The sequence below is a fragment of the Dipodomys spectabilis genome, unplaced genomic scaffold, assembly GCF_019054845.1.
Source record: "Dipodomys spectabilis isolate Male_0828 unplaced genomic scaffold, ASM1905484v1 ptg000551l, whole genome shotgun sequence".
Taxonomy (NCBI): domain Eukaryota; kingdom Metazoa; phylum Chordata; class Mammalia; order Rodentia; family Heteromyidae; genus Dipodomys; species Dipodomys spectabilis.
Genome location: NW_024871228.1, coordinates 66,226 through 72,225, shown reverse-complemented (window position 1 = coordinate 72,225; position 6,000 = coordinate 66,226). Strand labels below are relative to the sequence as shown.

General features: G+C 38.3%; 1 pseudogene; it reads left to right on the top strand.

Moving 5' to 3' along the window:
• Nucleotides 1-2,988: 2,988 nt before the first annotated feature.
• Nucleotides 2,989-3,416, top strand: LOC122099977 (annotated as a pseudogene).
• The last annotated feature ends 2,584 nt before the right edge of the window (nucleotides 3,417-6,000 follow it).

Genomic DNA, 6,000 nt, shown 5'->3' with positions numbered 1-6,000 from the left:
AGAATCTGTTCATTTTGTTATTCCCCTTCCATTCCCCAAATCAGATAAATGTATAACAAGACACAGTGTACCAAAATCAAAAACAGTGACAACAGGGGATAAACCAAAGGGGAGAAAATGGAAAGAAAAGAGAAGTAACAGTGAAACAAAGGACAAAGGGTAAACCAATGCAACAGCCATACTCATAAAACATTTTGTTGGAAATGAACTTTACAACTTGGGGGGAAGGGAGACAGGGAAGGAGGAGGGGGGAAAGTCCCAGAGGAGAAAAATTAAGAGAAAACTAGGAAGGGGGTAACACTGTTCAACAAGAAATGGAGTCATTACTTTCCTTATGTAACTGTAACCCCTCTGTACATCACCTTTACAATAAAATAAAAAAAATTAAAAGAAAAGAAAAACTGTTCAGTGAAACAATAGAAAAAAACTCCCAAATCTTTCAAAAAGATATGGATTTTTAGGAACAGGAAGCATCCAGAACCACAAATAAACATGACCAGAAAAGAAACTTTGTTTCTTATATTTTAAATTTCCAAGAGTAAAGAACAAAGAAAGAATATTAATACTAACTTCAGTTTTCTAATACTAACTTCCATTGTCTACCACTTTTTCCCTGTGGATCAAATTGAGTCAAGTGAGACAAATATCATCATAGCATCAAGGGACAATTAAAGTAAAAGAATTTCAGAGCCAAATAGTTGAAAGAATTGTTCAGAAGGTGATTCCAGAATCAAAGTGGAGTCAAGCCAGGCATGTTGGTGCGTGCCTGTAATCCCAGCACTTGGTAGGATACTGAGTTGGAGTCGCTTGGTTTAGCTGCCCTTCCAAGAGGTAATGGACAAAGTGTTCTTCTTATACATAGTTAAAGATATTAAAGGTCTTTGAGGCATCTCCACAACAGTGAGCTCATCTCTCTGACTTAGCATATCTGATATCTCATGTCTCTGACTCTTTAATATGCTGCTTTTAAGGGTCTTTCTGCCTGTAGGCTTAAATGGTGTCTTTCATGTTTATTTCAGCTATTACAATCTGTCACTCTTTTGAGTATTTAGTTTATCCCTTCCCAAGAAGCCCACAAAGATATCCCAATTATCTCAAGACTGAGAAATGTTCAAACTCAAGGCGGTTGCAACAAGTGCTTAAAACTATTTTTGCTAAAACAACAACAACATAAAGCATATGACTCTTCACATTGCAAATGCTTTGTCTCCATTTTTTTATCTGTCTCTTTTGTTCTGAGCCATTTTTCCTCAGGTCACATTGAAGTTTTGGAACAACAGGTCTGATGGATAAACTTATGACAAGAATTGAGTATGCTCTCCATGCATCAATGCCTTCATCATCCTGCCAGGCTTCACTTGACCAATCAGAGATGATGATCAACCAGATCACAATCCTTAGATCTCATGCACCTGAGTAGCTAAGATTACAGTTGTGAGGCACTAACACAAAGCAAGAAATCACTTTTTAATACATTATTGTTCAGTAGAAAGAGAACAGTAAATATTTTTCAACACCATAATTACAAACATCTTTCTATGGCCTTTGAATAAATAGGGATTAGAACATGCCACTCTAAGCCACCTCAGCATATGACTAATTTTAGCTAAAAGTAGTTGATAAACAACAGAAGCAGGCACTGAACCTAAGAAATTAGATCAAGAACATTTTTATTCCTCTTCAGAGTCCAGTGTCTTTATGGAAAAATGTTCAACACTTACTGCCTAATCAGAGAAATTCTTACAAGGCCAGAATATGCCACCAAAAAAATTGCTGAAGGCTCCAGGATTGGCACATCTACAATCCAACAAACAAAAACCATGGTTACTGGCTACCCCCAGAGTTTCTGATGCAGTAACAGTAGGTTTAGGTTGAAGTCTGAGAATTTGCAATTCTACCATGTTTCTGCTCTTATCCAAGGGCCACACTCTGAGAACTGCATAGTATAAGAAAAGAGTGCTATTAGTGTGTAGACCTTTGTCTCATGGATTTGAAAAATAAAATTCACAGTTAGTGAAGGATGAGAGCAAAGTATAGAAGTCTGTTCATTTAGAAAGGAATGGAAAAGCAAAGGAAAATTCCCAATCAAGCACAATCCCAAGAGAGAGTGGCTATTTGTAGTTCTTTGGGGGTCTTTATGGAACTTTTGGGAGGAAATCCCCTGGCTCTTTGTGTCCATGCATCTTGTATTCAATAGGAGCGCTATTCACACACTTCCCTGAAGTCCTTTCTGGTTGTGGAGTTACTGGGTAATGCACTCTTTACCAAATCAAACTAATCAAATGGACAGGAAGCAAACTCTTTGAAACTCATTGTACAAGCGCAGCTTTACCCTGTTACCAAACCCAACAAGACCACAATTCAACAAAAGAAAACAATGGTAGTGTAGATTTTTGTTGTTTGTGTATCCTGGTACCAGGTTTGAACTCAGAGCCTTGTGCTGTTGCTTTGCTTCTCACTCCTGGCTGATGGTCCACCACTTGAGCCAAACCTTCAGTCTTGCACCTTTCTAGTTAATTGGAGATACGAGTCTCTTAGACTTTTCTCCCTGGACTAACTTTGAACCACAATCCTCAGATCTCAACCTCCTGAGTAGTAGGATTACAGATAAAAGCCGCGAGTGCCTAGTCTAGATCAATGTAGTCTTAATGAACACACATACAAAATCAAGAAAATCCTTGCAAATCGAACAGCCAAAATGACTGCCCCGAGGAAGCCTGCACCGTGCAGCTGGGGAGGGCTGGGGAGCCAGTCTCCGTGGGGAAGGCGGAGCAGATGCCAGACTGCCAGCCTCTGGCCACTCGGAGTGTCTCTGGATGATCCACAGCTCCACGGCGTTGCTGAAGAGCCTCTTCTCCAGGAAGCTTTTGCTCAATCTTTGTGTTCCTTCCTTGTGCACCGCAAGAGTACGCCTCCTCAGGTTCCAGTTTCAGCCATCTCCTGTCATAACTTGTCACTTCTTTTAGAAAAACGCTGACAAGAAAATAAATGATAAAAATTTTTCTAATGGTTAAGGGCAGACTCGGCTTTCTAAGTACTATGAACATATAGAGATTAATACGCGGACCCTTCTGGAAACAGAGGTCATCAAGAGCTGTCTGTCACCATCCAGTGAACAGTGCTCTTTCATTGAATATAAGGACTTTAAGCTGATCTACCAGCAGTATGCAGCTCTCTTCATTGTGGTTGGAGTGAATGACACTGAGAATGACATGGCTGTTTATGAATTCATCCACAATTTTGTGGACGTTTTAGATGAATATTTCAGCCGAGTGAGTGAACTCGATATAATGTTTAATCTGAATAAAGTACACATCATTTTGGATGAGATGGTGTTAAATGGCTGCATTGTGGAAACCAATCAGGCAAGAATTCTTGCCCCTCTACTAATCCTTGATAAGATATCAGAAAACTGAATAGAAGGGTCTGCCAGACAGCATTAGATTTATAGGAAATGTGACCACCATGGAATTCACCTCAACATATGTATCCCAAAAGTATCTGGAAGGCCACACATGGCAAATGCAGTAACCTTTCAATTATTACACCAAACAAAACTACATTCTAAAGTATGAACAAAGAAATAGTTTCAACTAAGAGCCAAGTTTTGTTTTCTAATTTTAAGCATATATTTCCCTTGTCTATGTTTTATTGCAAATCTAAGGAATCTTTTTTGCCACTGCTTCTTTTTGCAACTTAAATTCAGGAATAACAGGATAGGAAGAATGTGTGGCAGTTATCAGACAAAAAAAATTTTAAGTTTACTGAAATATACATGATTATTTTGAGTAAACCTGTCTTCTGAGTGCTTTTTTTTGTTTAAAAAAAAAAAAAGTAAGCTGGGCACAGGTGGCTCATGACTGTAATCCTTGCTACTGATGTGGATGAAATCTCAGGATTATAGTTCAAAGCCTACTCAGACAGAAAACTCCCCGGGACTCCTATATCCAATTAACCACCAAAAAGCCAAAGTCGAGTGTGGCTGAAGTTGTAGAGCACTAGCACCAAAACAAATGAAAACTTTAAAAAAATGAAATTTAAGGAGTGAAGGGGTGACATTGTCCTAAAAGAAATGTACTCATTACCTGATTTATGAAAATGTAACCTTTCTGTACATCACCTTTGAATAACAATAAAAATATTTTTAGAATGAAAACAATCTTTGCAAATCAAATTCATATTTAAAAGAACATACATTATGATCAAGTTGAGGTGTGTGGAGAGGTGAAGGAGAAGACAAATGAAGAGAGGACAAAGACTATAAAAGAGCAAACCCAGTTGCTGGAATTCCAGGAAACTGGAACTCAGGGGCGGGCAAATGCAGTCATAATATTCTATGTATACTTATAAAAATGGAACTAGGAAAATTGTGGGGATGGTGGTGTTGGGAGAGATGAGGGAGAATGATGAAAGGGGTAATATTGATCAAGATACATTGCTCCCATACCCTCTCCACCTAGTCCACCTACCTTCAAAATTCAAGCCTTCCCTCTTCTTAGATGTAGCTGGTTCCAAAGCTGACTCAGACACTTCTGAAATGATGTAGCTTATGTAGTACTCAAAAGGGGTGGGGTGGAGTCAAGGGGAGAGAGGTAGATGGTTGAAGAGGAGAAGAGGGGGAGCAAACAGTCAAAAATCCAATGTATAGTCCTAAAAAATTAAGAAGAGTAAAGAAAGAAGTAGGTAGGGGAGGGATGGGTGAGAATATTGAAAGAGATGACATTGACCAAGATATAGTATATCCATAAACTGCTTTGTTAAATGGCAATTCCTTCATACAAGTACAAGAAAAAAAACAAGTTTATGCAATGCTGGCTTGATATCCTGTAATCTCAGCTACAAGCAAGAAGCAGAGATGGGAAGATAATAGTTTTCCTTCAGCCCAGTCAAAAAAGTTAACAAATATCAGCCTTTGCTCCCTTCCAGAATGTTCTGTCTTGCCTCTAACTCATAGTCACAGAGCCCACAGACATTGACTGATACTGAGAATTAAAATAGATTTCTTCAAAGTATACTATGTGCACGTATGGAAATACTACAAGGAAACCCCCTCATATTACAATGCTTGTTAATGGAAAAATAAAAACAAATCTTCCTTCTTTTAATTTTCTTAGGTGTTTTGTCATAGCAACAAAAAGTAACAAACATACCTTCTAACAAAAATTTCCTACTTATAAAACCAGCAAAATAAGTGGATGTCTAAATGAGTTATCTCACCATTCTAATACTGACAAATAGACGGGAAATAAAGAAAAAGCAACTGTGGGTATGGTGGTTCACACTTGTATACCAGCATTCTGAAGGTGAAGGCAGGAGGATTATGATGTTGAAACCAGTCTCAGCAATGTAGTGGGACTGTCTCAAAACAAAGAAAAAGAAAAAATTAATGAGATCATGTTTTTAAAAAAGATAAATATATATACAGATACATTGATAGATACATAGACCGAGACACCTAATTGAGTCCCATAGCTACTCTTATTTATTCTTTAGTAGCTCTCCTGGGTCCCAGTTCTGGACTCCTAGGCAAGCCCTTAGCTTCTATTCTATTTCTGTATTCAGACAGAGCCTCAGTCCCTGAAATGCAAGAAGGATATCTGGTCTTGACCAGGCCTCCTGTGTTCTGGCCCTCACCCCCTATACCCTAGATGTAGTAAATATGTGCTTATGAAGGAGAATAGAATATATCACCTCACAATAAGCCACACTGGCATATAGGTTGTATTGAGCTGAAGTTAATTGGGAATCAGCAGATGTAGAAGGAAACCTTGGAGCTTCCCTTCTCGAACTAAAAGTAAAACTTCTGAGAGATGAATATTCACAAATCCTTTCTCTAGAAGAGGTTTATGGCCATGAAGATCCAAAGTTGGCACAAAGGTGACTTTGCAAACAAACATTAAAATAACCCTTATCATCCATTAGTTTCTACAATTTATTTCTGCTAGAAGACCAAACCCCATTCTTTCCTTTTCTATTTGTGTGTGTGTGTGTGTGTGTGTG